We start from the raw sequence: 6,666 nt of genomic DNA, 5'->3' as shown, positions 1-6,666 counted from the left end.
GAACCAATCCCAGAGCGGCTGGGGTATCGCGAGCAGAGGAAGTCCCGCCCATACTGTATAGTAATTGGCTATTGTAGTTACCAATCGCTTGGGTGAACTGACGACTGCCCTAAATATGCTGTAATAGGTAGAGGTAGACAATCTAAGCAAGTTCCACAACAGGTTTCTGTTTTTCGTCAGTAATTTATATGGAAAGCACAGTGTAGTAGCGCTTACTGCTCTAGCTTCACATATATTCCTGAGTTTAGTTCTTCAATGAGGTGCCTTATGTGTGTGCATTTTACAGATAACTTTTCAGATCGCCTCTAAATACCCTGCAGTATTTTTAAGTGAACGACGTTTACAGAGGTAAAATACATCCAAAGTATGTATTTGACGCTTTTATAAGCAGAACATTCTTGCAATTAAAGGTACAATGAATTGGTTAGCACTGTAATGCAACTAACAATTCAGTGTTAAGTTTTGTGGGAAGTCACGAATTTCCAAATTAAGTGTCTTGGCATCGATAATAGAATACTGATTTCGTGGGTTTCAAACAAGTTTAAAAGTATCATGAAGGATAAAACAAGCTCTTCAGAATTGAATAGTTTAATACCTTCGCAGTTTTTATTCTCATGAAGCCTCACTCGATATTACCCTTGGGGCGATGCATTTACTCCAACCCCTGAAACCCATACGTGCGTGCACGTTCTTCTGGTATGTTATGCTCAAGTCCGCTGAATATTTAATTTTTAGGCAATATTTAGCCGAGGTAAACTCCAGTGACCCCGTCTGCCGAGTGCAAGCGCTCTGTTACAGTTTAGCTCGTACCCTTAACATTTTAAAGACAATCAATATCCATAAACATATCAGCCTCCAAATCAGGCCGTATGCGTTACAATACCATCGAGACAAGAGATCCGCAGCATGTCATGATGATGTATCTCGCATGTATACCGCGGCAGTATACATCACAACTGGCACCTTGGCACCGCTGTCGCAACAAAGGTCTCATATCAGGACATGATATACCCAGATAGGATGTGCCGTGATATATGGACTTCGTGTCGCGACATCGGGTCAGCATATCCTGTCAGGGTATGTCCTATGGCAACATATGGACTCCATGTCGCGACATGGGGCGGGGCGTTTTTTGTCGGGGTATGTCATATCGCGATATATGGACTTAATGTCGCGACAGTAGCGCCATAACAGTGATCCGCCAGTCACAATGGGTATATGTGCTTGTGATGCGCGCACTCCTGTCGTGACATCCTATCGGAGTCGTGAACGCGCTGTGGATGCCATGACATTCTTCGTCTGCTATTCAGTTTTGACCTCAGAGCGACTTCTCTTAGATTGATTAGTAATTGGAAACCAATTGTATGCACTATGAAGTATTAAAATGTGCTCGCTAAAACCTCTTGGTAAGAACATGCAATTGTTTGCTGATAGTGTTCGCTTTTTGAAACTACACCCGGAAATCTTCTGATTAGGATATGTGATATTCGTGACAAATTTAATTTTCCCGCTCACACAAACACACAGAAGACACTGATATTAAATGCAAAATCCACCGCCGCCCCCCACCCGGGCAAACAGAGGAACACAATTGCAGAACTGTTACTCTCACACCGGTAACAGACGCTTGAACTCGGCAGACGGGGTCACTGGAGGTCAAAGTCACCGTGCATGCTCACGTGATCACAGAAACAACAAGGCGCTATATCTCGAGAACGAAAGCAGCACAAACAAATGGGACCGGTCCGGTTCCCCTAAGATGTTGCCGACTCTCTAGAAAGTGACGAGATTATCCCCATATTCAATTCCCAGCCCCGATGCCTACGTCTGGTCTAGAAGGCCAAAACCTCACAACAGAGGTAGGCACTGCTTGTTTTTTTGTGTATCCGCCGTGGCACAATGGCGTTCGGCAGCCTAGGTGACTGTTGCTTAACCTGTGTGTGTGTGAGAGAGAGAGGGAGTGTATGTATATATATACAGATGGTATAATTCTGCTGTTTGATTATACTGCTCGAGGATTGCATTGTAAATTGGAGGGGTGCCCCTATGCTGGCAACAGGGTCAGTTAGAGCCCGGGCCACCCACTTTTGCACAGGCCCACCCAAAAATCACTTCCTGGCTACGGCCCTGATGCGTTGTACTTGACTCGACACTTGACAGCGAGTTTCAGGGGTGGAAGCACCTCAACGGGCCGGAAAGGGCCACGCAACACTGAAAATCAATTTCTAACCACATCAGATTGCATCGGATTTCAGTTTCCAGGCCATTCCTTCCGAGTGACACAAGTGGATAAAAAAAAATGGAGGACAAATAACTGCCTAGCGTCATGTAGGCTAAGCTTGCTGCTGGAAGAGGTGCTGTTGGGGCCAGGAGAGGCGCTCACCCTGCAGCCTGTGTGGATTCCCAATGAACCAGTAAAGTGACGGGGACACTATACTGAAAAAAGCTGCTGTCCTTCGGAGAGATGGTTTTACTCTCTGTGGTCTTTAAAAATCCCAGGGCGTTTCTCGAAAAGAGTAGGGGTGTTACCCCGGTATCCTGGCCAGTTTCTCCCCTGGTCTTTACCAAACATGGCCTCCTAATAACCCCCCTCTCTGAACTGGCTTCATCTCTCTGCTCTCCTCCCCACTGAGAGCTTGGTGTGTGGTGAGGGTACTGACGCACTGTAGCTGCCGTCACATCATCCAGGTGGGGCTGCACACTGGTGGTGGTGGAGGAGAGTCCCCGTTTTTTTTTTAGGGAAAGAAGTGTAGGAAATGCATTTCTTAATTTTAAGGATAATGGAGCAACCCTGATGAATTTCTTTTTTCACGAGGAAGACTAAGACAGATTTTTTTTTTTTTACAATTTCTACCCTAATCGACTCGTTTTCTCTTCTAATTATACCTACACAAGAGTTCACAGATCAGCGCGCGGGAGCAATATCCTATGATGCCCTGTTCCCGCTACGGCGCTCTAGTCGGGTTGTGCAATGCTTAAATTCGCCACCTGGTGGCAACAAAGATCATAAAGTTCGAGACCGTTGATGATGATAATAATAATTGCTTACACTTAAATAGCGCTTTTCTGGATGCTCCACTCAAAGCACTTTACAGGTAATGGGGACTCCCCTCCACCACCACCAATGTGCAGCATCCACCTGGATGATGCGACGGCAGCCATAGTGCGCCAGAACGCTCCCCACACATCAGCTCCCAGTGGGGAGGAGAGCAGAGTAACGAAGCCAGTTCATAGAGGGGGATTATTAGGAGGCCATGATTGGTAAGGGCCAATGGGAAATTTGGCCAGGACACTGGGGTTACACCCCTACTCTTTTCGGGAAGAAAATAGTTTTTGATGAAGTGTCGCTCACGATTGAGAAGAAATCAGACTTGAAGCTGCCTCTTCCCTTTACTACTAAACAGGTGGAAAGTGAGAGCTGTAAACCTGTCTGTGAGTCCAGCCCTAAACCTCAGCCAAGCTCCAAACCCAGATGCATGCCTTAAGCCTCACCACAATCACCTCACCTCCGCAAACATAATACAATAACCCTAAAACTCACAAGGGGGAAGAAAAATGTAAAAATAAATAAAACATTTAATTGTAAATATTTAACCATACATGCCATTTTAAAACATTTGGTTGTAGTTCAGGTGGGTAGCTGCGTCAGCATGCGTAGGCTGCAAAGGAACAAGTAATAGGTTTATTCCATGCTGAAAAAAAAGAAGAAAGAGAACACAACGTTTCAGCCGTGTCCTGCAAGTACACAGCCACCACCACACTCATTCAAGGCCCCTCAGGACAATTCCGGATCACCCAGACAGCATCTTGTACCTCCAGCAACCTTATTTACTGTATCTCTTGCAGTAAATGCCCAGCCATCTACATTGGAGAAACAGGAAGGAGACTCGGAGACCGCTTCAGAGAACACGTCAGGGCTGTGAAGATTAAAGATCTCTCCAAGCCTATTGTTTCTCATTTCACCTCTGACGGCCACGACCACTCTAATCTCTCCGTCTGTGTTCTCAAAGACGGTTTTCCGAACTCATACATCAGAAAGACCACCGAAACTAAAATTATTCTGCAGTTAGGATCACACATTCTCCCTTCCCTTAACGACAGATTACTGTTCTTTTAAATTTTCTCCATTCATTGGAAGTTTCATTTCACACCTCTCTGCACCCATTCTGACTTCACACCTCTTGATTGGCCTCTCTTTCTGTCCCCTGCTCCCTCCTCTCACTCCTCCTCCCTCCCAACCTTTGTTCTCCCGCTACTTTACCTTTGCCTACTGCCCTGTCTCTCTCACACCTGAAGAAGGCTCCACGGCCGAAACGGAACAAGGCCGTTATGAAAGAATACCAATGAATACAAACAACCGCACTGTGAGAGAATGCTGATGTGACCTGGATATCCGAGACGGAGCCCGAGCTCCCCCTGAGCCCCCCGTCAACCCCCTGTCTCCAGTCCCTGCGCCCCTGGGCGCTCTTGTCTCTGCACCTTGCCCAGGGCTCCCCAGACTGCTGGTGTGTTTTATCGTCCCGGGGTGAAATGAGAAGCCAGCTGGGGCGCCAGCAGTCCCCATCACAGCCACCAGGTGAATATTGAAAAGAACACGTCCTGCACCGTCCTAGAAAACAGCCCCAGAGATTTTAATTGAAGGATGCCATCCTAAACTGGGGATTGCCTGTTCAGTTCCTCTTACTTTCTGAAGTACCCAGAAAGTAAAACAAAGGCAGTGCAGCTATTAACCGATTTTGTTAATCTTGCTATGTTTTCTTGGAGGGATTAATTGCTCTCAGAGCTCCACTTACTGCTACAGAGGGAGAGCCGGACTGCCGTGATGATTTTTTAATCTATGTTATCGTTCCTGGTGGGCGAGGTAACTGTTGTGGTATTCAATTTTTTTATGGTTAATAAAGAGATTATGGGGCTACTGACAGTAAAACATATTCCCGACTGTTTTCACAGCAGTATATTGACACGTTTTACAACTCACATGAATTCTGGTCTGCATGCTGCAGGCAGTGTGAGCACACACTCCCTTCCCAACAGACATCTTGGGATTCCAGGAGCCATAACATCCTGCAACTCACAACTGACACCCAACTGAAGCTCAGCAAGTGTGAGTTTGGCCATAACATGGATGGGAGACCTCCTGGGAAAAACTAAGGCTGCTGCTGGAAGAGGTGCAAGTGGGGCCAGTAAGGGGCGCTCACCCTGTGGTCACAGTATAGTGATGGGGACACTATACTGCAAAGAGGTGCCATTCTTTTGATGAGACATAAAACCAAGGGTCCTCACTCTCTGTGATCATAAAATATCCCAGGTTATTTCTTGAAAACGGTGTTACCCCAGTGTCCTGGCCACATAATAATCTCCGCCTCCTAATAATCCTCATCTAGGAATCGGCTTCATCACTCTGTTCTGTTCTGTGTGGTGAGCATATTGTGTGCAGTATGGCTGCTGTTGATATACCATTGGTGGTGATGGAGTGGAGTGTCCAGAAAAGTGCTATATAAGCTTAAGGAATTATTATAATTATCATCTATGTAGTGGGCAGGCTGGCTGAGAGCATGTAGTAGGTCACTGTCGTTAGTCAGCTTTGACTGGGCAAATATAGCCAAAGCTGGGAGCAAGCGGGCAGGTGTACAGTAGTTAACAATGCAGAGGAGAGATGCATTTTTTTCCCAGCTGATGCTCACTGTCCTGTAGGAACTGTGCAGGTCACAGCAGGTCAGATGAACAGCTCAACAGCAGAAAGGTCAGAGGAGTGCGCTGTTACAGTCTGTCCTGACCCTGCTGTGGTTACCTGGTGTAACTTTGTGGGGAGGGATCAGTGGACAGTCAGGTCAATTAAAACACAGCAATTCCAAAATCATAAGGGTACAAATAGGAAAATATTTGCAGACACCAAAATACAGAAATAAATATTGCCAATGACAGTAACAATTTCTTATGGAAGTTCTTTTTCTGAACACACAGCAATCACAGAAAATTATACTGTGTATTTGGCTTTTTTTTGGTAATCAATAAAATAACTATTTTAATGCATTTTCATATCCCATTCAAATACACATTTTTTAAACTGACAAAATATGCAAAATAAGCATTGCAACATTAATGTAACATTGTTCTTACAGTTTCTATGCTGTCTTAATTAGAAACACTCTTCTCACAATTGACTTGTCAGCTGACAGGTAGTGACAGTGAGCTTCCCGCCAGCTCTCGGGAGTGTCATGTCTTGTTAGCATCACCGTCCATGCTCCTCACTGTTGAGGCACAAGCCTTCTCTCACAAGCAGAACCTGAACCAGCAGTTCCACCAGTTTGTCTTCATCTCCCTCCCACATTCTCAAGCAGCTGAACTTTGCTGCTATGGACCCCCCTGCTCTGTTTCACCTTTACCCGCCCCTGGCCTCTGCCCTGAACTGTGAAAAAGGGCTGCAGTAGTGCCCCCTGCTGGCTCTGTGAGGGCTAGGTGCTGGTGTGTTCAGATCAAGGTTAGCACCAGGGCCTGCCACACAATGACCTGCTTTACAGTGAGCACACGATGCACACTGTGTGCTGCCTTGTCCACATCCCACCTGTGAGGAGAAGGTTTCTGGTGTGTGGTGTCATGGAGTCATGCTTTTCCTCCCAGGATGCATGTGGAGCGAAACCGGACAACAAAGGTTCAAACCCATAC

The sequence above is a fragment of the Lepisosteus oculatus genome, chromosome 5, assembly GCF_040954835.1.
Source record: "Lepisosteus oculatus isolate fLepOcu1 chromosome 5, fLepOcu1.hap2, whole genome shotgun sequence".
NCBI lineage: Eukaryota > Metazoa > Chordata > Actinopteri > Semionotiformes > Lepisosteidae > Lepisosteus > Lepisosteus oculatus.
Note: the sequence above shows the minus strand (reverse complement) of the source record.